The sequence below is a fragment of the Canis aureus genome, chromosome 21 (genome assembly GCF_053574225.1).
Source record: "Canis aureus isolate CA01 chromosome 21, VMU_Caureus_v.1.0, whole genome shotgun sequence".
In the NCBI taxonomy this organism is placed as follows: domain Eukaryota; kingdom Metazoa; phylum Chordata; class Mammalia; order Carnivora; family Canidae; genus Canis; species Canis aureus.
The window spans coordinates 28,999,951-29,027,441 of record NC_135631.1 but is presented as its reverse complement, the minus strand read 5'-3'; positions in this window follow the sequence as shown (position 1 = coordinate 29,027,441).

Genomic DNA, 27,491 nt, shown 5'->3' with positions numbered 1-27,491 from the left:
TATCCCCATGGAATTAAACAGAGTCTGGTGGGGTCTGAGTGCTGAAGCAACTCCCTGGTATAATAGAATTACGGATTCATTGCTTATAATCGTGAATCTGCAATGACCAGCAGGGGGTTAGAATTCCTAAAAGGTAAAGTGAGATACCATCACTTACTGTGGACTCAGAGGATCTGAGAATCTTCCTTTCATTATCATTTTTTTAAATATTAGTAGCATAGGCCAGTGTCCTTGGGCAAACGTCTGAGACTTAGTGAATGTGTGAATGTCTGGGTGGTAACTGGCCTCCCTGGGATGTTAAGCTATATGTGACTTGGGTGCATCTACTTAATGGCCCTCTGCCCGTGACAAATTCCAAATGCCTCGTTTTAAGACCTATTTACTTTTCTGCATGTAGATGTGGGCCCTAGACAGGAACGTGGAAGATGGAACATCAATGAACTGTACCTGGAAACTCAGTAAAATGGAGAGGGTGACACAGAGTAGGTCGTGCTTGGTCCTCATCCATCCATTCATTCAGCTAATTGCCATCTGTGCCAAAATGTGTGGCCAAGGCTGCACTGGGATTCCAGGGAACGCAGTGTTAATAAACCGTTTTCTCTCCTCCCAGGTTTGAAATGTCACGAGAGCGCTGAGATGCAATAGAGGATTTTAATGGACATTCAGGTGTATGATTCTTTCTATTATCATTCTGATTATTATTATCATTATTCACATCCTATTAGCTTTTCACCTCAAGCTAATGTGACATTTCAGTGCCATGGAGAATCAATGAAGCAAAAATTTCTCATGGTACCGCAAACAATTACTGTTGATTTAAGTACAAAGACTAAATACCACGTGGACAATATGGATAAAGAGATTAAAACGCACACACACGGACGTAACCATCCATTATTGAGAATCTTTTAAGTGGCTTTCAAAGTTAGCGTTTTCTGCTGGGGAAGAAAAGGTTCCACTCTTGAATGACTGTAGCCTGAACTGAAACTTGCTTTCAGCATAATTAGCTATGTCCTCGCTTCTGATAATGATGCCGAACTTCGGGTTTCATTAGACTCTAATTGCTGTTTTAAATTGTCTCCTGCCTCACACTTTCCTTTTTGTGCCAGCTCATTCTGGCTGGTTATATATATATATATATATATGTATATATATATATATATATCCCCCCGCATTTTCTACTTTTGTTCCTGTATTGACACAATAATACTCAACATATGAGCCACAAAACTTCTAACAAACAGGGTGATCCTACCAAGAACGTGTGATGTTGTCCAAGCAGCTTCTCTCACGAAGATTTTGTGCCTGTTTGTCAAGCACATTTGCAGTTTCTCCTGGGAAGCAGCTAGCTCATGTTCCCTGGCATATAGACGTGACCGTGTGACCAGGTCCAGACCGTGGAGCATGTACAGGAGAGGCCCCAGCTCCTCACACCTTCACATGGTCTTCCATTGCCTTTCTTGCCCTGTCTCCCGGCCAGGAGATGATGTCCAGGTGACCTTGGAGGCCATACGGTCTCCAAGCCCTGCTCCCTACTGGTTTTCATTACGTGAGTCAGAAACAATCTTCTGATGAGTTAGGCTGCAGAGATTGGGGTTACCCCAGGCTTAGCACAGATGTGGGGGCTGGCAAGACCTAAGACCATTGGGCACTCGTGTGGGTGGGAGACTGGCAGGAGCTGATGCTTTTATTTATTTTTGTTAAAGATTTTATTTATTTATTCATGAGAGACAGAGAGAGAGGCAGAGACACAGACAGAGGGAGAAGCAGGCTCCATGCAGGGAGCCTGATATGGGACCCGATCCCGGGACCCCAGGATCAGGCCCTGGGCCGAAGGTGGCGCTAAACCGCTGAGCCACCCGGCCTGCCGGAGCTGATACTTTTAGTCTTAAGGCAGAATTTCTTTTTCTCCTCCTCCTTCTCCTCCTCTTCCTCCTCCTCCTCCACCTCCTCCTCCTCCTCCTTCTCCTCCTCTTCCTACTCCTCCTCCTTCTCCTTCTTCTTCTCTTCCTTCCTTTTCTCCTTTTCTTCCCCCTTCTCCTGCTCCTCCTTCTTCCTGTGTCTCTTTTTCTTCCTCTCCTTCAGGAAAACCTCAGTTTTGCTGTTAAGGCCTTTCCACTGATTGGATGAGCCCTTCCCACACAGCTGAGATACCCTCCTCTACTTCACATCAACTGATTGCAGATGTTAACCACATCTACAAACCACATCTACTTCCACAGAAACACTCAGATTGGTGTTTATAACCCTGGCCAGGATGACACATTAAACTAGGGGAAGGAAACCCTCTTTGCTTAAGTCCAGAAATCTAAACTCTTAGAGATCATAGGAGAGCTTCTTATTCGTGTAATAGAAATGCTAAATAGAAAACTTTATTGCAAGTACAGAATTTTTCTATTAGAAAAGGCATCTACATACTGGGAACCACTAAAATCAACAGTGGCCAGCCAGATGCGTACTGTGCATGGAGCTGAGCGTAAGAAGAGGGATGGTGTAGCATATGAAAAATTGGAGTTAGTCATTGAATCAAAAGGTTTGCAGTATTGCAGGTTGGTTACAACCACTTCTGGGTTGGTTACGATATGTACTAACCTCTAAATAGTGACATTTCTTTCTTCTTTCCCTAAAATTACTTAAATTGTTGGAATTGGATGATTTCTCTGGGATTGCTGACTCAGGAAATCCGTAGCAGTTTTGATCTGGAAACATGGAAAAGGAAGAGGGAGATAGGCGGAGTCTACTCTCCACACAAACGTAACTCCGGTGGGGATGCAGGGTTCGAGAACGTGTGTGAAGTCTCCATGGCCTCAGTCTTACAAGACAGTGCTTTCAGATCAAGTGAACAAACTGACAAACGCTATTTGATGAGACAGTCATTGGATGAGAGACAGCATGGCCTTCAAGTGCCTGCCTGCCCTGTCCCTCGCTGCCTTTGTAACCTTGAACGAAATAATTTTGAGCCTCAGTTTCCTCACCTATCAATTAAGGGGATTGTGCACAATGATCCACCCAGAATGTCTTAGCTGTACCAGGATGTGTCTGCTCTGAGGAGAGGTGTATGGTTTTCCTCACTTCCCAGTTGTAGCAAAGTACTGAAGAGTCACTTAGGACCCAGCCACCCTTGACAAATACCCGTGAGAAACAGCAGTAGCTTCCACTCCTATTTGCCAAGTGCACGTAGGTGCCTGGCACCTTATACGCAGCGTCGTGTAATCATCACAGTAGTCCAGTGAGGTGTGGAAGGTTAAAGCCAAGAAGCAGTCGGTTACACTGATCGCTGAGCTCACACAAGCTAAAAAGTGGCAGCGCGGGCGTGCCCTCCCCGGCTTCAGCTGCCGGGAGTCCTGACCCCCTGCTGCGGTGCCAGGTGGACCTCTCAGCCTTTACTCCGAGTCGTGCCCGATGTGTCCGAAGCACCCCTGCCTGTCTTTCTTTCTGCTCGACTTGGCTCCCTCCTCAAGAAGCAGTGCTCACACCTGCTCCTGATAGTGTTCATTGTCTCCTTCTTCGCCTCTCAGGCTCTCACAGGGGTCACACCTGCCTTGGTCTCCGGTGAGTGATGACAACCAGGGGACGCCCTGCTTCCAGACAGCTTTCCTTTCTGGTCGGGCTGAAGCTCATAGTTTGTAAAAGCAGCAGAGGGGCAGCTCACGGCGGGGGTGGGGGGGGGGTAGGGGGGGAATTGGAGACAGGCCGGCATCCGTTCTCCCCTTTCCTTGAGACATGTTTGCAGTTGGCTACACAATTTAGAGGAAGAGAGACAAGTTGAAAGGAAGCACAGTAAAATGGGAGAGCAGAGAGATGGCTTCTGAGATCTGGGAGATGTGCCCCTCCCAGACCGCTGGTGGCACCTTCCCTGGACAAGGCTCCTCCATCTGCTGCAGTAAGAAAAGCTCTTTCAGGACCACGAACAGTGCCCTCCCGCTCCCAGGCCCCTGTCCCCCAGGGGTCACGGGGCCAGCTGAACCACCGGTAAGAAAACCCATATGTCCGAATTCTGCGAGTTTGTGTGGCAAATCTTTTTTCTTCGATTTCCTAGTCATCTAAGCCTGTATCTTAACTGATTGTGAAGCATACAATTTCTTTACCAAATTTCCCTCTTCAAGCATGTTTGAGAATTCCGCAGTGTCTCGGCATTGCCCAAACCTGTCCTGATTGTCCCTATTCTGATGGTCACCCCAGCCACCATAGGGCTTGTGTGTTACCGTCTCCACAGCCTGGGATATGTGCCCCTCTCGTCTTTGCCTGTCAATGAGCTTTTTGTTGTCACCGTAACAAAGTTACCCCAACCTCATGGCGTAAAACAGCCCATGTTCATTATAGTTCAGTAGGTCAGAAGCCAAGTACAAATCTTAGCGAACTAGAATCAAGTTGTCAGCAAGGCCACAATCTTTTCCGGAAGCCCTGGGGAGGAGTCCACTTCCTGCTCATTAGTGTTGTGGGCAGTATCCAGTTCCTCATGACCGTAGGGCCGAGGTCCCTGTTCTTCTCCTGGGTGTCAGCTGAGCCTGTTCTCAGCTCCCAGAAGCTGTGACTCCCCTTGGCTTATGGCCTCTGTCCTCTGTCTTCAAAACCAGCAACAGTGGGTCCAGCCTTTCTCACCTCCCATCCTTCTTTCTGTCTTCCTCTTCTGTGTTTAAACTCAGTGACAACATTGGGCCCTCATGGATCATCCAAGATAATCTCCCCCCCATCGAGGTTCTTAATCCTAATCACTTCTGCAAATTCTTTTGCCATGTAAGGTCACATCGTCACAGATTCTGAGCATAAATGGTGTGGACATCTCCATTGGGGCCATTGTTCTGCTCTTCCTGTTGTTCAGACATCAGTTCAGATGTCGCTCTCAGAGGGGCCTTGCTTGATCCTAGAAAATACTGTTTACACAGTAATGATCGTTACTTGCATTTACTTTTCTCACTTACTGTTTTTACTTGTTTACTGTCCATGTCTCCAACTAGAGTGAAAGCTCCTTATGAGGGGTCTTGTTCACTGCTCTGTTCCAAATGCCTGAAAAGTATTGATACGTAATTGCTATTCAGTAAATGTTTATTGAATGGACAAAAGTATGCATAAATGGAAATGCTCTTGAGCCCATCTGGTATAGAGGATTCTGGTTTGGAGTCTTTATATCCTATATTTCCCTTGTCCATATGGTTGACAAAATGCCTACTGTCTTCATCAAAACAACTCCTTCTGCCTCCATCTCCAAGTGTCTTTGGCCAGGGCATTAGAACATCATATTCCCAGTGCAGGACATTTCCCAAAGCCTGAGTTCTTCAGTCCAGGAAAATAATGCATAGAAGACTTCAGTAAATGATACAGATAGGACTTCAGTCTTGCCTACCAGATTCTCTAACTTTCACGAGGTAAAGATGTGACCCTCTGTCAGCAGGTCACAATAGCTAGTTCATGCATATCCCTCAAGAATTTGCATGTATTTGTGGGGAGAGTATAGCTTTACCCTTATTTAGGAAAGATACATTTTCTTTCTTTCCTGAAAGAAGAAATACGTGATACAGTAGAGTTTAGCTGTCCGTTATCTCAAACTGTTTTTCTTTTCTTTTCCTTTTTGCTTGCTTTATTGCACACAAACAAATAAATTTTTTTTATAAAAGAGAAAGGAAGAATTGCCCCGAAGTTGATACCAAAACTTTGTAAAGAAGCAGGAAAAATATTTCTAAGTATAAAATAGAAGTCCACTCCTAACCACACACAGACACACACACACACATACACTTACACAGACACTTCCAGCAAGAATTTAAAAATCCTGGGCTCATCTTACCATGATATGTCTTTATGGTAACATTTGTGGATCTCTAGACATGAAATGTAGCCTGTGCTCAGGTGATATATATATATATATATATATATATATATATATATATATATCATATACATATATATATATATATGTAATCGCATTTAATAATTTTTTAGCCTTCTGGGAAGGTACTGTTACCCCATGTTATACACAAGGACATTTTGGAGAAAGAGTTTCCAGGAGATAATTTGGACTCCAAATCTGGTTGTTTGATACCAAAATCAGTGTTCTTCTCAGGATTTTTTCATTGCTCTAAATCTGTCAACCTTTCTGCTTTCCGTTAGGTCACTCCAGTTGTCTTCTGTACACATGCACACATACTATCCTCATGCTGTCCATGAACGCATCCTTTTCTATGTCTGTTCTTCTAGGGGAATATTCTCATTCTCAAAAACATATTTATTTTCCTTGACTCAAAATATTGTTTCCTTCCAAAGCTTGATCTCACCAAGGAAATCTCTGGGACTGATACTAAGTTGAAAGCAGCCTGGCCTGGTCAGAAAGATGTAGAACTTGAATTTGAGCCATGAGTCTACCAAGTTTGGTAGTAAGATTTTGGGCTAAGGATGTTGTAGAAAAGCCCTTGGGAAACAGTGATGTCTTCCTGAGACTAACATTTATCAGGCCTGTCCTCTGAGCTCTGCATCTGGTCAGCACACTTCCATTGGTTATCTCATTGAGTTTTATCAACATTCCAAGCCTCTGTTTCTGTATCTCTAAAATAGCATGGAGAACTTTAGTCCCTTTCCCACTGGTGGTAGTGACATCAATGTTATATGTTATACACGTGAAAATGATTTTCTAAATTCAAATCCTTGTACAAGTGATTGCGAAATCCAAAGTGAAATGATAAAAAAGAACCTTGACCTGTTTTAAGTAACAAGAACATTTAAATCTTGCATAAATGCAAGTCCAGCAGGGCAGGCTCCAGGTGTGAATGGAACAGAGGCTTTAGAATGTCATCAAAGAGCCTGGTTCTCATTGTCTTTCCAATCTTCTATCCTCAGTATTGGCTTCATCTAAAGCTGTTTCTTTTATGATGTTAAAATACTTTACAGATGAAATCATGACCAAAGAGATTCTTTTTCCTGTCCAGCCGGCAAAAGAGAGAGAGACCCGGTGCCAAGAATTTTACGTATATGCACTTTCTTTAGTTTGATTGGGCTAATTTATGTTTAAACCACTACTAGATAGGAAAGAGTTACCCTACGAAGGCCATTCACTGATTGGCTCACAATAACAAGAGATGAGCTCCCTTCCCTGAGGCTCATGGAAATAGGGGGTCATTTGTATAAAATTGGAGCCTTGTGTGGAAGAACACAGTTGAGTCTGTGGCTAGGCAGTGAGCAAATCCACCTTCACAGGGGACTTCTGCCCTGTTTTCCACGTCTTCTGTGTTTCCTCTTCAGAAAGGCAGACTGGTTGCTCCTATTGACTGACTAGAGCCCAGGATGTTTGTTATTTGCACTTGATAATGAAATGCTGCTCTGTATCCTTTCTGGCATAAGAAGTCAGGTCTGGAGAACAGATCAGACCATCCAAGGATTTCTTCCTACCTGTATAGGCGTGTTCCATACAATGTGCCTTTGCCACTCCTCCCATCAAGGAGTAAAATTTATTTCCCTATCTTGTCAATGGAGACTTGTCTTGGAAGTTGCTTAAACAAAAAACTGCAGTTGAATATTGCAAGGTTTTTCAGCCTAAGTCTCAAAAGGCATGTAGCTTCTAATCTTGTGTGCTACCCTAAGACTGCTGTGTCTAAAAGCCCGCGTTAGCCTCTCTGAGGATGAGACACCACATGGAAAGAGAGGTCAAGCAGGAGGCTGACATGAGCAGATACATGATGCCTGTTTCAAGCCTCTGTATTTGGGGGTAGTTTGTTAAACAGTAATAGATAACTGGTATACAGTCTATGGGTCTGGTTATTTAAGAAAGAGGGGTGTTTTATATATATATATATATATATATATATATATATAAAATAAAGTATAAAGCATATTATACTTAATATGTATGCTGTATTTAAAATAGGATATGCCATAATATAGTTTAAAATGTTTATTTATAGGGGAAGAAAGAATAAAGTGAAGGGAAAGGATATAGAATTCTTTGTTGATTTGAATTTAAAATCATGTAAATATCATACATAATTACACAACAAAATACAAGTTTTAAATACAATCCTAAAAATCAAAAGTAAAAGCAAAATGAACTTAAATTTCTATCTAGTGGTACAACTTTTCATAGTAACTTAAAAACACAGTTATTTGTCTATCCATCCCTGGAGGAGAAAAATAATTACAAACAAACAAACAAAAAAAGACAAAACCACTTTAAACTTGGTTATTCCAGGAGAAATACCTATCTTTATTTACTATCTGGGTCCACTGTACCTTTTTTAATCTTTATAATTTCAAGTTATTTTACAAATAAAAGAGTTCAGTGGACCCATATGGTAACCGCAAGACAAAATTAATTTTATTCTGTTTTTTAAAGTAAATTTTAATGTTTTTCTTCAGTAAATTATTCTGAGAAACGTCTTAATTGAATGAATTCCTGAATGAGTAATAAAAATTCGGTTCTTTATTTCTCCATTTAACACCGATTTTTCCCTCTTTGTTTACAATTAACCGTATTTTACAAAGGAGGAATTTGACAGAGAAAAATAAGATATGGATTTCGAATGTCCAGCAAAGGACTTTTTCTTAGACTGTGTTTCTGCCTTCAAATCAGAATGACTTCAGGGGAAGCAGTCAGAACCCTAAATATTAAATGTTCTATCTGGAATACTCTCAATAATTGCCTTTAAAAAATGTAACCTTCACCCGTTTGAAGAAGGTGAATTAGGAACTCTGAGTTCTTTTTCTTCTTATTCAAGCGCTGAGACAGTACAACTATGCATTTAGCAGTGACAGACTCAGCTTTATGGGACTAATTATGAAAACCAATTATTTATTTTTCTTCATTAAAAAGCACAAATATATGTGAATAGCCTCCCTAAGGACTGGAGAGTTTCTAGGAATTCTTTTTTTTTTTTTTCAACAAGAAGAGGTAAGAGTTTATTTTCTTAGAGCAGCTATTCCAGATTGGTTTTGTGTTTAATGGAATGAGCTGATCAAGTGCAAGTGGAGAACTGAGTATCTCTAGCCCAAGAGTCATTATGGACATATTGGAGTGGAGATCTTGGTAAATTAAGTATCAAGCTAAAAGCAAACTTAAAATGAATTCTAATCCCATTCGACATAGAAGGTACATCCACATTTGTCCCGGTGCTGATACAGAAAAAACTATGAGACAAAAATCTCTTTCCTTAAGAGATGACTTCCCAGTGAGGAAAAGAAACATTTGTGAAAATAAAACTGACATGTTGTGACAGCGACTGATGTGTCCACCAAATACTGTGGTATTCCAAGTATTTAATGAGTCAGCTTGAACTAGGTGACTAGAGCATGGACTCAGAGAGGATACGTGTGCTGGGATTCCAAGGGCAAGAAGGAGTTGGCTGGGTGCACCAAAGCATTGCTAGACAGAGGAAATGGCAGGATGGAAAGGCTGGATAGTGCAACATGCATTTGGGGAACGGTAGAAAGTCTAGAATGACTTAAGCCTGAGATGCGTGAGACAAACAGGACCATTTAGTGGAGGCAAGGATTATCTGTGCCTCGCATCCATTCTCTACAACTGTTCTGAGCCAACGTCTTTTGGGAGAAGCAGTCAGAGGGCAAAATCGGCAGGTCTGGTCAAGAATTGGGAGCTTGGGACCAATAGAGGGCATGGGTGGGAGAGGTCATTAACAGCATCCGATTGGCATTCACTCCAGTTTTTGGAAAGGAACCCCATCACTCCTTGTTTTGCTTGATCTTTCACATGCAACATAATGATTAAGAGTCATTCTAAAACATTTCTAATTACTAATGAGATATGCAGGGGAGTAATGGTGCAAGGACTTCTTGGACAATCTTGGCACTGCATGAAATCCTCATAAAGAGGATGGACATAGGGGAACCCTCTTGCTAACGGTGCCAGACATCCATGTAAACCTGTGGAGTTGGAAGAGCAGGAGGGCACAAAACATGGTGTCAATACCGATTGGCCACATACAGATCTGTGAGGTTAAGATATTGTTTTTCTGTTTTGTTTTGTTTTGTTTAAGGGGTGGCAATAGTGTTAGTAGCAGGAAAGGAAGGAGATATGATTACTGCCATTATTATATATATATCTTTCCAGAGTCGAACTGTGGGCTCTTGGATCTTGGTTATAAGGAGTTTACTTTCTGACTGATGATGTCTGACTACACCTGGAGATAAAGCAGCAGGTTGGTAATGCATATTTCTACACATTTTGTATTGTGATTAACTACTATGGTTTTCTGTCTCTCAAGCACTCACTGCCTTGTACTCAATACATCTCTGTTGAATGAATGAATTGCGTGCCTTATATTATACAGGATTTTTGCATACTAGACTATACATTCTATGAAGTCAAGATTTTTTTTGCAGTAGATTGCTGAAAAATGGCTTCGAATTCCTCCACCCCTGGATGTGCACCACATTTGAAATATGATTTTGCTACTCCTTCCAAGAAAAGATGGGATATGTTTCTTCAGCAGTTTGGATCTCAGCTGGACTTCTGACTTCCTTTGACTGGTGCAGTACAGTAGGTAGAAGATTTTAAAAAGTTCTGAGTGTAATTCTCGGACCTTGAAGTTTCTGCTCTCACCCTCTTGAAATGAAGATCACTGTATAAAGTTGCTAGGTTGGCTTTCTTGGAGTTGAATAATCATATGTAGAGAGAGAGTTTGTTACCAACAACCAGCATATGTATGAAACCATCTTAGACTATGCCTCAGTCCAACTACCAGCTGATTGCCATCACAATGAATAATTACAGGTGGAATCAGTTGAAAATCATCCAGATGTACTAAGCCCAAATCAGGGACGCCTGGGTGGCTCAGTTGTTGAGTGTCTGTCTTTGGGCATGATCCTGGAGTCCGGGGATTGAGTCTCACATCAGGCTCCCTGCATGGAGCCTGCTTCTCCCTCTGCCTGTGTCTCTGCCTCTCTCTCTGTGTCTCTTATGAATAAATAAATAAAATCTTAAAAAAAATAAAAGAGTTGCATGATTAAAAAAATAAAGCTCAAATTATTGGCCCACAGATTCATGAGTAAGTAAAATAGTTATTTCAAGCTGTGGAATTTGGGGGGGTTGGTTTTTTATGTAGCAATATATAACTGACATACTTTATCTGTATGATTCATTGCTGGATTTCTAGAGTCTAGTCAATCTCCCAACACCTAAATAGCCCTTGTTAATTTTTTATCAACTACAAATTTTGATTCTTACAAGAATCATACGAGGTAGATTATTATACTCATTTTTTTTAAATGAGGAAAAAGAAATTTAGAGAGATAATGTAACTGGTCTATATCAGTAAAAATGCCAACAGGAAACATAACACCCACACCATAGATTAAATTGAGAAGAATTTTGTAAAAGGGCTATTGACAGAGGGAGTTCAATTATCTGAGAGTCCTAACATGGAACCTCGTTGTGACTGCCCCAGATCTGAAGAGCAGAGAAGAAAGAGCAACCACAAATAATGTTTGCTTGACAGGAACTAAAATCTTTGATGGAGTGATCCCTATGGGGAGGAAGATGCAAAATAAGTACCCTAATCCCACTGTCTTCCTATCCTCTGGTTTCTTGCTGATGCCTCATTGGACAAACCTAAACAGAAGCAGAGGCCTGAAGAGCATGTTGAGGAATCCATGTGGACAGCTTCCCAGGCATGGATGGGAGAGAAGTATGGAAAGTGGATTTGGAGAGTCAAGAGAGTGCCAAATATGCAGCATGGGGCCAAGACCATTGCCTGTCAGGAATCCAGGTCTGATGACTCCCGGGACTCTGTGCAGCATGCATTTGGCTGTTTCAGTTCAGACATCGGATTCTTAGAATATGAGAACTGATCTCCAACATCTCTTTCCTAGTCTTTTACAGAAATAATTGCCTAAAACATGTCTGCATGGCATAGAGGTCATTTCTTGCTTATTAGCAACTTAATTAGTCCCCGAGTGGGGCAGGAGAGTTGAGGATGTTTGTCAAGAAAAGGAAGCGATCCTATTCATATACACATTTTTAAAGAGTATTTGCGCTCCTGGTACCCTTAAGAAGGCTGTTTCTTATGGTTGGAGAATATTGTCCTTCATAACCAGATCCTATTTTGAGTCTTGTGAAAAGATGGAAAAGTAGTTACTGTAAGACTGCAAAGAAAAGCAAGGGGAGAGAGATAATCCAGACACTATATACTTTCTTCTTGATGAAGGGGCACCTAGATGGCTCAGTCCATTAAACACCTCAGGGTCTTTGACCTGCATTGGGCTGGTCAAGTCCTGCACTGGGCTCCCTGCTCAGCAGGTGGAGAATCTGCTTGTCCTTCTCCTTCTCCTACTTTTGCTCTCTCTTACTTGCTCTTTCTCTCTCTATCAAATAAATAAAGAAAATCTTAAAAAAAAAAAAAGAAAGCAGATGAAGAATGGTTTCACCCAAGAAAATAACTTAGTCATATAAGCACACAGAATTTCCAAATTTCTGGTAGATAATGTGGGTCGTGTAGTGTAGTGAAAAGAGCTCTGGGTTTGGGACTCCAGACCTATCCTCCCTACTGAAAGGTGTAACACTGTGATTCAGTATTTCAACTCGTTGGGATTCCATTTTCTCATCTATCAAAATATCAAAATTATGTCTGACCTATCCACCTCCGAGGGTAGGGTATAATAGCATGGTAACATTTTTCTCTACGGCACACTGAACTCTGTGTGTGTAAGGTATTCTTCTCAACAAATGCAAATATTTTGCAACCCCCTGGAAAAATCAAACAAGCAAACATGTGGCCGTATTTCTTTGAACAAATTCAGTTACCCTTGATGGCCTTCCTTCTGAACCCTGTCTTTGAAAGCTGTGCTTCATGAGAAAAGGCGATGAGTTGGCCACAAAGAGCCTTGACCTCGCGTGGCCTTCCTTTGTGCTGGCTGTCCTGGATAGCAGAGGGCTTAGCCGCGGGTAGCCCTCAGGGATCCAACCCCAAGCAAGTGATGTTTGATTCATAGAGTTCTTGAAAAATCAGAGGGAACAACTGAAGCCTGGCCTGGATTACAAGATTTATGAAATACAAATTTCACCAGTGGCCTCTGTCTCCTCTTTCTTTTTTGGTGATGGGTTAAGAGCTCAGGTTAGAGAAAAATAGAGAAGAAAGCAGTAGGCAAGTTAGGCAGTGACTGATGATCCTTCTGGCCTGAATCCAGGTGCATGTTTGTGCACAGCTCCATGTTTGCACGGAGAAGGGAAGCATATAGGGGCACAGGGACAAGTGATAAAGTAGGGCCACCAGCGTGGTGGAGACTACACAATGAGAATTTTTCCAAGATCCATTTTGGAGAGAAGGAAGTGACTTTGTTTTCCTTGCCCACTTTCTCTTAATGCTTCTTATACCGTTCAGATAAATGGATGGAGGTACATTGCCTCCATACTCATTACAGAGGGTCAAAGGAGATTTTTTTTTTTTTTTATCTGTAGAGGTCTGATGTCAGATATATTGAGGAAGTCTTTCTTTATTATGCTTTTATTTTGGCCAAATGAGTTGTGCTAAACTTAGCACACGTGCCTGAAACAGCGTGGTAAAATAAGTTGTAGTGCTTATTTACATTTCTGGCATATCTTCTCTTATTTGCTGATTACCTGTTTTTCACCCTATATCTTGTCCCATCCAAGTTAGAAACACTTGGCCCTATATAGATATATATGGAGGTAGGTAGGTGGGTCTATCTCTGTGTGTGCTGTGTATACATGTGTGTATGTGGTTCTTGGTGTTTGGAGCCTGGCTTCCTCTTAGGAACAGTAGTTATGTCATCTTCCCACCTTTGGCTTCCTGTGCAGCCTCAGAGTAGTTCCCCACTTTTGCTCTGGTTCCGCGGATGCCAGCCTCAGAGCAAAGCTAATTCAATGGCCTGACACAATTCTGACCCTACGCAGGCAGTAGGAATGAGGCTCATTCAATTTATGAAACTGTGATGACCTGTTTTCTTATGGATGGTTCTATATTTATTTATCTTATTTGGGAAAACAGTACAAAGAACATAACCATAACTTTCATATGAAAAAAAAATAATGCAGCTGTGATATACTTGCTTGGGATATTGTTATAACACACCTTCAACAAATTGACCTTCTGGCTATTTTGCCTAAGCCTTCATAGATCTCAGCCTCAGGAAGATGTTTGCTGTCTCTTCAATGAACGGATTATAAAGGGATAACAAAGAATAGTAACTAACAACAGCTACCTATTCAATAGCACCCACTAAGTAGGCCAGGCATTTAGAGTGTGTGTGATATATATGATATATACACACATGTGATCTATACACACATATAAAATGTGTGTGAGTATAGATAATGCATATATTTATTATGTGTGTGTATGGAATTCTCTCAAAGAGTAACGCGAAGATATTTATTCAGAGCATAGCAAAAAATTGATGCCAATAGAAGGGAGATCAATTATGCATAGACTGTCTCCATAGTCAAAGGCAAAGGTAGGACTTATGAATATTTCAACTCTAAGTGTGCATGATGTATCTATATCTGTGCAATGGTCATTAGTAGATAAGCCAGGCTTCGCACCAATTCCTCCGTTCTGATTTTTTTGTTCTCCTCTTGGTCAGCTCAGCTAGCAGAGGAACATATTTATCAAGAAGACTCCAGTCTCTTCTTGATACAGCAGTATCAGCTGAATGTCGGCTCAAGATAATGACCAGCTAAGTAGGCTCCGTGTACCATTCCCCATCTAAAATGGAGTGGCTCCTCTGCCTTAGGCAATTAAAAGGTATTTGTTGATTGTCAGCCAAATGTCAAAACCGTGCAAGGTCATTCATAAAGCATACGGGAGAAAATCTTTCTTTGAAGATCACGTAGGAAAATATGGTTGAGATTATGATTTAGTCTCAGTGAAGTCCCAATAACATCTGAGCAGCTTTTGGTCCTAGCCACCAACGTGGAATGTCAGTGTCTTTCCTTTCATCAAAGTAGGTACATCCCTGTTATCCCACTTGCATTGTATCCAAACTTCGGTTCTGAGAAATAGTGTTTAGAAGGAGAGTGAGGGAGAGGGAGAGAAAAGAAGCAGGAGTCTAGAGGAATAAAGGAATAGATTATACATGATTACATGTGTAGTTTATCATTTTCAAATATTATATTAACCATTCACTAAGATGTCATCATGAAACTATGCTTTACCAGCATATTCTTGGCTATTTTTGTGGGTCTTTACCATTAAAAGCCATATTCATATCATGCCCATATGTTTTTATACATCAGCCCTTATGTAAAAAACCATATGACACACAACATTTAAAATTTGTAAGGGGGAGGGCACCTGGGCAGCTCAGTCAGTTAAACGTCTGACTCTTTAGTCTCAGCTCAGGTTGTGATCCTAAGATTTTGAGATCAAGTCCTGCATCAAGCTCCGCCCTCTGTGCTCACTGAGGAGTCTGCTAAAGTTTCTCCCTCTGCCCCAACCTCCCGCCCTGTGTGCACACACTCTCTGCTCTCTGTCTCTCTCTCTCTTAAAATAAATACATAAATCCTAAAAAAATAAAATTTTTATTGGGAATTTTCTTTTTCTGTCCCAGAAATTATACTTTGTTATTTTTCATATCAGGAAATTGAGATGTAAATGATGATACTACCTTGGTCTTCATCATGTTCAATATGCTTATTTTCTTTTTTTCCCTAAGATTTTTTTTTTTTTTTTGTATTACAATTTCATTTTCTTTTGAAACTCTGCGTTTTCTGTGTTATGGCCCACCTCTGGTTATTTTTGTTAAGATGAGATAAATAGACAGAGAGATACCTGCCTACTGTCACCAGTAATCCATCACAGAAAATCTGACATTCTGCATGCAAACAGGAACTGGGAGTCAATTTCCCCTTATTTTAAGTGAGATAAATTATAATGTGTTTCACACCAACCCAAAATCTGTGACAAACTTCCCAAATCGCAACTAAAACAAACTATCTATCTAAAGCTCAAACTGTGTTTGTTTAGGATAGAGGGTACTTAAAACATCACTTTCTGATCACCAATATGTTTATTTTATTAAGAGTTGCTTGTTTGCAGTAACATCTCTTCTTCTATTATAACTATTTTTCTCCTTTATTTTCTCGTTTTCTTTAGCAAAAAGTTAATTTTGTGGGGATGGGGAGAGTCATTGAACAGCATTAGTCGAACGAGGGCTAAGCATTAAAGATACTGTGGAGATCTCTTCAGCACAAGCTCAGGATGGCAGGAAATGGCTCACACTGAGTATGAACGACCCTGCGATGCCTCTCTTAGCACCAGCAAGTTTGGGACCCACATCCCCTTCATTGCTGCCCAGAGTTGCTTTTCAAAAGATGCACCATGGTTCTGATTTCCCATCAGTTGTATCTGGAATGTAACTCACAGCCGTTACCGCACATTGTCTTTTCACTGCACTTTGTAAATATTGCATTTAGAACTGGGGATGTATGTATAAACTTTTCTTAGGTATATTGCTGAAAAGTGTTATATCGAGAGATAAGTGCTTTCAATCAAGTTATGTATTGAACACTAACAAATGTTTTAGAAGGAAACAATTCAATAGGGAGAAGAATCTCGCAGACCGTGCCTTTATAATGTAAGCAGTTTTCAGAACTGTGGTAACCATGACTCTAATGGCGTGCTCCGTGGTGGGGATGAGAGGGTAAGTGCATGTTGTACTCCGTTTTGAGCAGCTCAGCTGAGGTAAAACAGAAGCTGGGGGGAGGGAAGCAACTAATGCCCAAAACAAGAAGAGTCTTTTAGAATCACCTCATACATTAGAGTGTGGATGTCAGTAGCCATTACATTTGTCGGAGATAAATTTCTTATTATGTACACTTTTATGGTTATTCTCTATTTGTAGCAAGGGCTTGGGGTTTTACATTTATTGTGTATATATTTATGTGAATTAGGTAAGATAATCTAAGTGGCATGTGAAGGAGGCAAAACTTACAATGATATTATGTGAAGATCTAAGAAACAGTCAACAAAACTACAAGACAACCTACAGAATGGGAGAAGATACCTGCAAATGACGTATCAGATAAAGGGCTAGTATCCAAGATCTATAAAGAACTTATTAAACTCAACACCAAAGAAACAAACAATCTAATCAGGAAATGGGCAAAAGACATGAAGAGAAATCTCACAGAGGAAGACCTAGACATGGCCAACACGCACATGAGAAAATGCTCCGCATCACTGGCCATCAGGGAAATACAAATCAAAACCACAATGAGATCCCACCTCACCCCAGTGAGAATGGGGAAAATTAACAAGGCAGGAAACCACAAATGTTGGAGAGGATGCGGAGAAAGGGGAACTCTCTTACACTGTTGGTGGGAATGTGAACTGGTGCAGCCACTCTGGAAAACTGTGTGGAGGTTCCTCAAAGAGTTAAAAATAGACCTGCCCTACGACCCAGCAACTGCACTGCTGGGTATTTACCCCAAAAATACAGATGCAGTGAAACGGCAGGACACCTGCACCCTGATGTTTCTAGCAGCAATGTCCATAATAGCCACACTGTGGAAGGAGCCTCGGTGTTCATCGAAAGATGATGGATAGAGAAGCTGTGGTCTGTGTACACAGTGGGACATTCCTCAGCCATTAGAAACGACTTTCAAATGATGAGTAATGCAGAAGACATGGCTTTGCCCTGGAACACTAGGGAACTTCATTGTAATTTTTCTATTATACTTACTAGAGACTCCACATGTCGTCCTTATCTACCGTAGATGCTCTAGCATCAGTGGATCTGTTGTGGCCTGAGCTGAAGGGCGAGCTGTACTAAAGCTGATATCTACAACAGAATCCTTTTCTGCTTTGAAAATCACTCTCTGCCTGCAATATCAAAGTGGCACACCAAACACTATGTATCTTCCTTAACGGGGAAGATATAAAAATTAACAGTAATTTTTGCATTACCTTAGAAGCAGTGTTCCAGCATATCTTGGAAGTGGTAGTCCTTTGAGTTTCTGTGAGTTTTATATTCTACAGTCTCACATGCATATGTTTTGACAGGGCATCCAAAGTAGTTGCCATTTTCTTTCTTTACTAGGTTCAAATACTCTGATGCTTCAGATTGAGTGTCTAAAGAATGAGATTCTGAGACATAAATTAGTGTGCAGAAGGTTTATTAGGGAGGGCTATTAGAAGAGACGGTAAATGAGAGGCTGACTGGTCAGAAGGCGATGAGCTATGATGCAATTTTAGAGAAACTCTGGGGCTAGAATGAAATTTCTTCTTTAGAGTTTTTTTCCCCAGGTGGGCTGAGTCTGTCCGATCTTCATACCCCCACACAGATCAGTCATTGAAGTTAGGCCACTCCAGAAGAGGGCATGGACCAGGTTAATGTGACTCTTTCCACAGACAAGGTTAAGGGCCTTCTTTCCAGGAGATTCCCAAGGGGATTAAGAGCGGAAAGCCCTTTCTTGGCAGTACTCCCAGGAACTAGAAGTCATTTACTCCTCCATGGAGATTTGGGCCATTTTTCACATTATCCCCTCTATTAATATAGAGGACCCAGGATGATATTCTTCAGCTATCAAGGAAGTATTAGGCCCCTGGACATTACTGTGCATGAGGGCTAGAATGTTCACATAGCCATTATGAAGTGAATAAATGTGAAGTGCTATCTTCCCCAAGTGAATGAAAGCTGCTTTGATTCTTTTTCCTGTTGGAGATTGAAAAGAACACATTTGTCACATCTGTGACCCCCTATATACTATCAAGCCTATGCTAGTCTGTTGTTTTAAAATATATATTCAGTAGAGTAGATGTGGTTGGGACCATCATTTAGGTATGTTTAAATGATGATAGCCCTAATCTGCCTTGATTCATCTGTTTCTTGCAGAGACCATTGCAATGATTTAAAGGTAGGGATACGCTGAGTACAGCAATCCCTATTCAAATATCTTGAGGTAAAAAAAAAAAAAAAAAAAAAAAAAAAAATTTAAGGTATCACTTGAAATTAACCTGGGGGTATATATTACTTCTGATATATTTCTTGGCCAGTGGGGCAGTTTTAGATGCTTTCCACCAACTTATAAATCCCAATGGAAGATAAAAAAAAAAAAAATTAGACACAGGACAGTTCTATGGCCCATTGGGTTCCCTGACCTAGTATTTTATTTGTTACCTGGAGTCTATACACTTTCACTATTCTAACAGGGAGTCATCCTAGCACTTCCAGTCTCCTGATTATCAGATCAACCCCTTTTCTGAGAACTCTAAAATATTAAAACATATTTCCTTTACTCCAGTGTACATTTATACTGAACAATAGCTGTAAAACCTTTAGAGGAAAGTGTTGAGAGAATATTTTATATATGTGCTGATGCATTGTAAGACTTTTTTCAGGAAAACCCACCTTTTCCTTCAGTAGATGGACTCTACTGAGTTTCAAAATGGCACCAATCTGGCAGCTAGGTGACAGAGCCTGATTGTCCATTGCTGTAACTGAATTCACCAGCTTTTGATATAAGTTAAGCAATTCTTTGTTGGCTGTCCATCTCCAGGAAGACCATGGCCTATCAGCTGTTGCAACAATTCCCTGAGTGTCAAGGCTCACTTGTTTCTACTCCAGACTTATTGCTTATGATAGTAATCTATCCACCTTGCCTCAGAAGATTAAGTGCCACCACTTTGCCTCTGTTCTCTGAGTTGTACTGTCCTCATTGATACTGGGGAACCCAGATCCATTGCAGCATCTTTTATGGTATTGTCCTATAGGGGACAGACACCATTACACTTTTTCAATGAAGCCATTGTGCCTCTCTCTTACTGGTGTAGTCCTACTGCTTTCATAAATGTAGTTAATTCTGAACCCTCCTAGGGCAGGATTAGCTGGTGGGTTTGCTGATTTCACATAATAAACATATTTTAAAAAATAAATATATTTTCATGTTCACCTCTTGAAGTTTTTTTCTCTCTTTATCCAAGATATTTTTGACACAAAAACACTCACTTGTTGTAGGTCACTGTCCTGTTCAAGTTGTGGGAGCCATACCATTTTAACGTTTGGACTGTGTCCAAGCATCCTTGCCAGGATATTAAATTCTGGTCATGGGAGAGAGTCGCTATGTCAATGAATTCCTCCATGCAGCCTCACATTCCATATTTCCTAGTCCAACCCAGTATTATCTCACTAGTCACTGTTGTACATATTAACTAATTCTGTAGTTCTTGGATAAATAAGAAAATTTCTACCAATGTAAGATTGTATATCTCTGTGTTTTCCGAGATCTGATTCCAGTTGTTAGTCTAGAAGCAATGAGAGGAATCAGGAGTAGATATTGAAGAAGTCGGGCATAATTTTGTGAGACATACACCTCATGCGAGGCTATTACATGTCCCTAATAAGGCTTTTGTGTCAGATAGGAAAGCTGCCAGTGTATTAAGTCTTTACAGCTTACTACGTTTCTGATCAAATACGTGGCTTGACAATCCTGCTGCAGGGAATGGGGTTTTCTTTAAAATCTGAAAGGAATGCCTCCTCCTTTTCACAAAATACTTGGAATGAATAGCTGATTGACTTATGCTTGCCATTATTTCTTTTCAAGGCTTCTAGGACAATTAACAGAAGCCAATTTAATCCACTATGTGCCATTTTCCCCAGTATTTTTCAATAATTAAAAACATCATATAGCCAACATATCCCTTTCTACTTGTATCTAACCCTTAATCAACTCACAGTGAGAGTTTAGTAATCATGACATCACAGCTTTTCAGATATCATCACACCACTTAGCACCAGAAATGAGATCCATTGACTAGTAGGTGACCCAATCCCAGGATCTCATCTTAAGAGTGTGCTTTCAAGAGCCTTTTCAGTACCAAGATTCAAAGATTGAACTCCCCTAAAAGCAGACCCTGAAATAAGAAAATGGTGGGCAGATATAGTTTACTTTTGAGATGATTCTATGAAGCATACATATGAGAGTGGGGGAAAATGAGACAGAAAGGAGTAAAGCCAATGAAATCTGTCTTAGTATTTGGGTATATAGGTTATCTATTGCTGTGTAACAAATCGCCCCAACACTAAGTGAATTAAAACAGTTTATCATGTCACACAAATTTCTCTTTTTAAAAATACTTTATTTATTTATTAGAGAGAGGGAGCATGAGCAGGGTAGGCAGGGGGTGGGGGGTGGTGTGTAACAGAGAAGCGGCAGAACAGAGTTCAATCCTAGGACCTTGAGATCATAACCAGAGCCACAGGCAGCCCCTTAACTGACTGAGCCACCCAGGTGTTTCATGTCGCATAAGTTTCTGTTAGAAATTTGAATAGCTTATCTGGGTAATTCTGCCTTGGAGGCTCTCCTGAGTTTGAAGTAAGATGTTGGTTAGGGATTGACTGGGGCTGGTGGATCTGCTTCCCTGATAGCTTACCCACATGGCTAGTACGTTGCTGCTGGCAACGTATGAGGTCTCAGTTCCTCATAACATGTACCTTTGTGGAGGTACATATCCATGTTTGAATATTTTTAATACACGACAGCTGTCTTTCTCCAGAGCAAGTGATCCAAGAGAGGTCAAAGCTGAAGCCCCATTATATTTCATGACATATCCTCAGAAACTGGACAATGTAACTTCCTTAATGTCCTACTGATTACACAGATCATCCCTAATCAGTATGAAAAGGGAATATAGAGGGCAGGATTTCCTTGGAAGTAAAGACCATTGGGGGCCACCTTGGAGGCTGGCCACCATGATTGATTAACCCTACTTGAAACTCCTCCTAAATTCCACTGGGAAATTCTGAGATGTAGTATGCCTCAAAATTGTCCCTCAGGATTGCTGGGATGCAGGGGTATCTACCTACAACATTCCATTCCCCGTTGGTTCGCTGACCCCAGGACTTGAACTTGCTCACATTTCTGAGCTGCATTCACATATAGCCGAGAGACCTCATTGGCCGAGTCAGAGAGGCTCATGTTCTTGAGGCACAAAGCAATCAGCATACTAAAAATTGTCTCCCAATACTTCAGGCAAATGTGGCAGTGGGCTGAGGTCTTGAAATGGGGCAGCAACAGCCCCATGAGAATAAATGTGAAATACCTAGGACTCAAGTAATAATACATTATTATTGTTATTATTTTATTATTATTATAGCTGATTCTCATTTGGTAGTTGTGTTCTATAAAGTCACCATGAACGCTGAATTAGCAAATACTGAACCATTCTTCCTGGGGGAGATACAGATTTAGAGTCCCGTGAGCCTTTGCTTGCAATATTTTTGTCAACCAGTCAATACATAACCTTGCTTTATGTGTGTCCCTGCTGAAAGACACCTTATTTAATATTACTATTGATTCATTAACATTGGACTAAGAGCCAGCAGTACTCTAACTCATGCCTGAATGATGCTTATCTAACACACATATTTTCTTTATGAGGCATAGCACAGCCTTCTTGCACTTCGGAGCACTAGACAGCATTTCAGCATGACATTTAGGGGCCATTTTAAAACAGGAGAATCACTAACAAAAAGCACAAAAAATGTGAAAAAAGGACACTGGTGACACGATGAGAGCTGCAACCAGAAGGCAGAGCATCACCTTTTTTGTACCTCAGCTGCAAATATGTGCACTCAGTCTTTTCTGTGCCTTTTTTGCCCGTTCTGTACATGTCTTTGAAAAACCACGGGAAGATATATTTTAGCATAAAGATGAATCGTCAGATACAGAATCTATAAACAAATGAAGATCGACTGTATTGTTAGATACTTTACTATGTTAACCATATTTAGAAAGGCTTGATTATAAAAATCAAGTATGACTGATCCTTATTAATTGCTTCCTATAAGCCAGTCACTATTCTAATTGTCTGATTTGTATTTTACTTTTGAAATAACTTTGTGAAGTAGGCACCGTTACAATCTTTGTTTCCAGATGTGGTAAGTGAGGCGAAGGGCAATTAAGCAATACGATCTGTCACATTGACAGTGGATGAAAAGCTGGATTTTAAGTACGTACAGAGTAACGCATCCCATTGCCATTGTTGAGTGCTGTACCGTGCCACACCCTGCATTGCCAACTGGTAGCCTGTAGCTGAAAAGTAGGTTTCCGGGAAGTAGTGTACAACAAAGGGAGATACCGTGCACAACACATGCACCCTTTCCAGGGGCCTTTTGCATTCAGTGACTGATCCAATTGGGGATACCAAAGCCCAGCCCCCTCACCTCAGTAAAGGGCATTTCTGAAGGTTTCAGAGCTCCCTGTGGGGTTGGCTGAGACCTCTGTTGCAACCATATCACAGTCCAACTTCTCCTTCATCGAGATTCTGCTTACTTCATTTCCTTGTAGGCGTCATTCCTGAGAACATCCCCAAAGGGATGATCTGTATGTACACACAGCTCTCCATTTCAGGGTCTGCTTCCTAGAAAACCAGCCTATGGTATTTAAATGGTCAGCGCTTATCCTTTTCCATTTATCACATGAATCGATATATTAGTTGCTACCTTTATAACAGGAAAGCTTAAAATAAAAACAGTCCTGGAAATTAGCATGTCCATTCCTGTCCAGAAGCATTCAAATGGTTTTGTGCATCTTAGAACTCAAACAATGCTCTGGGATTCTTCATGTAGCCCAGCCACTATTACTATTCTACGTCCCAGGTCTCCAAAGCCTAGCATATTACCAACACTCGATAAGGCATTTGAGGTTTGACCAACGGAAGGCAACTTTGGTTAGCTGTTCAGTCGGAGTGATGAGTACAAAGTTGTCTCTTCATATTTTCTTTACCTAGTCAAGAGGCACTTTATGAACTTTAACCTGTTTCTGATTATTCAGTATATGTCCTTTATTCAAGGAACTTCCATACTTTGTCTTGAGAGAGAGTTCTTCACCAGACTTCCCCACCATAGTTTCAGCAGTGAAAACCAAACTCAACATCCCAAGCAAAAGCTCTTTGAATGAAGAAGCTTCCCCTGCTCTATCCCAGCATTGGGAGAATTAGGTCAGGACCTGGAAGATGACCCATATAAAGAGCATTTAAAAGGAACGTTAGCCCAGAGAAGTCCATGACTCCCATAGTCTTCATTTAGATAACTCCCAGCAGGATGATGTCCCAGAAAACTATCTTACCCTCTCCCAGAAGGCCTGATGTCAAGACATTATCTGATCATTTCCTCAGCTTCTATTCCCAGGGGGTTAGACTGATCCATCAGAATCTAACTGATGAAGACATTCTTATTTTTACCCCCACTGGAGAATGATGATTGTTCTTGCCTAGAGGTAAATTGAAACTTCAAAATGTCGGCTTCTGCTGTATGAAGATTCCTGCTCTCTGCCTCCTTCCCTTTTTGGCCATTAAACAGCAGTTGCTCTCTTTAGCAAGTCTTTCCATTTCCCATACCCTAATGTACCTTTATTAGTTTAAGCAAGTGCTGCTTTCTTATTCCAAGTTTTATGACACATCAAAAGTATTTCTTTTTAATGATCCAGCTCTATTAGTAGCTACTGCTTTAGGAAGATCTCTGTTTAATATAGGCGGCTATTTTTAGAGATAAATTCTTCCCAAGCTGTATGAACATTTTCTATCTTTCATCTATATTTCATTTACTACCTCTTTTAACCTTTTGTGCTTCACTGTTCTGGGATAATATCCAGACCCACCAAAGGGAAAACAAATCAGGACAAGTTTTGTTTTCATGCATGCCACTCACATGCATGCTAAACAGTGTAGGAAATAATTGAAAACCCAATGGGAAAATTGATAGTATATTCATATTAATTTTTTACAACAACATAAAATTTGTATAAAGTATGTCTCTTTAGGATATCAAGCAATAGGAGAACTAAGTGGGCTAACAAGGAACCCCTGAAGGGTTTGATGTTTTATTTATTTGCTTTCTATTTGTGTATGCAACATGTGTATTTTCTCACTGTTTAGGATTTTATATTTGACCCTGCAGTACTTGGTTAACTTTTTCCGGATGAATTCTGAATTTTCCATCATGATTGTTGTTGACACACAACAAAGATGCTAATTTAAGAGACTCAGAATTCTAGATATGAAGAGGACTTTATAAATTCAACTTCATATCTTAAAAGGGTACAAAACTGAGCTTTAGAAACTTTAAACAATGTACAGAATGTCACAGTGTGGCAGAGCCAGGACCGAAAATAAGTTTTTAGTTCCCAATTAAGAGTTTATCCTGCTGTATCACCATTTTATGTAAAGAGAGAAACCTTCCATTACATGAGGGCTCTAAAACTCACACCAGAAAAAGATAATTCTAGGAGAAAATAACCTAGAAAAATGAATTTGTTCAACCTGTAGTTCCTGAAATGTAGTACCGGTTTCACTCAGGGTTCTTGTAGGTAGCTTATCTGATAGTATGATATTTTTTTGCATGGTTATATCTATACTTTTCCTGGAATAAATAGTGTATTAATTAACCCCAAGTCTGGGAGGATCTATATTAAAATGGTAAAACAGCATACATTTTCTCTAGTTACTTCTCACGTAAGATAATTTGAACTATCTGTCATTCACTATAATGGAAGTTAAACTGAGGGAAATATTATAGGAAGTTGAATAATGCATAATGTGTATACTCTCTATTCTTCTGTAGTTCATCCTCAACAAGGTAACTTGCATACCTGGGACACACTGTTTATTCTTTACCTTGCCATCCTGAAATTAATTCATATATTTTATTTAAAAATATTTACTGAGCACCTTTTGTATACCTGTGCTATATTAGGTGTGGGAAATATGTACAGAGGTAAACATAATCCTTACACACTTGAGGAGTTTTTAGGAAGATGGCAAGGTAGACCCTAATGAAATAACAGTACAAATAAATTTAAATCATGTATATAAACACAAAATCATACCTCTTACAAAGGAAATGAACAGTGCGCAATGGTAGTATAAAAAAAGATATTTGACCTAATGGCATGTCAGCAAAGGCTTTCCTGGGAAAGTAGCATTTGATTTGAGAACCAAAATGATAAGAAATAATTGTGAAAGATGGTTATAAGAAGTGGTATTTAAAAATGGAGCAGCATGTGTAAAGTCCTTTGGTGAAAGAACATGATTTATTTGAAGATTAAAAGGTTAATGTAGGGCAGCCCGGGTGACTCAGCGGTTTAGTGCTGCCTTTGGCCCAGGGTGTGATCCTGGAGTCTTGGGATTGAGTCCCACGTCAGGTTCCCTGCATGGAGCCTGCTTCTCCCTCTGCCTGTCTCTCTCTCTCTCTCTCTCTCTCTGTCTCTGTCTCTCATGGATAAATAAATAAAATATTTTAAAAAATTAAAAATAAAAGGTCAATGTAGACTTTGAAAGCTGAGGGGTTCATGGTGTGAGATGAGACTGGGACAGGATTTGGGGCCTAGGCCATGCTGAGCCATGTTAACTACGTTAATTGCACCCCAAGAGCAAAGAACAAAAACGAAATCCACTGAAGGATTTTACACATGTGATAAATTACCAGATTTGCATGTAGAAACCACTGCTCTAGTTGCAGAGAAGAGATTTGATTCCTTGGGGTTAAGTTGGGGGTTTAATTTTTTTTTTTTATGATAGTCACACACACACACAGAGAGAGAGAGAGAGAGAGAGAGAGGCAGAGACACAGGAAGAGGGAGAAGCAGGCTCCATGCACCGGGAGCCCAACGTGGGATTCGATCCCAGGTCTCCAGGATCGCGCCCTGGGCCAAAGGCAGGCGCTAAACTGCTGTGCCACCCAGGGATCACCAAGTTGGGGGTTTAAAAACATTAAAGAGGAAGGAGAGTGTTTTGATAGTTTAGAAAGATGAGAGGTTATTTGGGCCAGTGTAGTAGCAATGGGAGTAGAAGGATTCAAAGTGTGTTTATATGTGACATTCAGAATTTATTAATGGATGTAGAAAAGGAGAGGGAGTTGTCAAAGATGACTGCCAGGCACTTGACATGTAGAAAAGGATGAAAAGTAGTACCATTCAATGAGAGAAAGAGAAATAGAAAAGATCTTAGAGTATAGAATAGGCAATGCTTCCAGTTTTGCATGTGTTCTGTTCAACCTGTTTGTAAAGTGTCAAGAGGGTAGCTGGAGGTAATATATATGGAAGCTCAGAGGAGAATTAGCAGTTTTCAACATGAAGATAGAGATTGAATCTATGGCTATAAATGAGAATGTTTTAATTTATTTACTGTATTTTCAGATAAAACAGACAAGAGGAATTAAGTGCTATTGAGAAAAGTGCATTATTAATGGTGAAATAAATAATATATGGTGAGAAATAGGTTCATTTCTATGAAGCCAGATGAGAATGGACACTGAAGCCTACGTGAGTTGTCTGCTAGAGAAAGTGTACCCCTTAAGTTATAGTAAGAAGAAGGTAGTCTTATGATGTGGTAGTGAGATATGAAGAATTCCTGTCTTACAGCAGAAATTTCTCTCTGTGTTGGGCAATGAGTGAAGAGAGGATATACATAGACTTTTGTGGAAAGCATAAAAGTTTAACATAATTGCTGTGGAAAATGGAAAAGATTTGTTGTCAAGAGAAATATCTGATTTCAAGCGCACATTAGGGTCTCTTTTAATTTGAAGATCATGGGAAA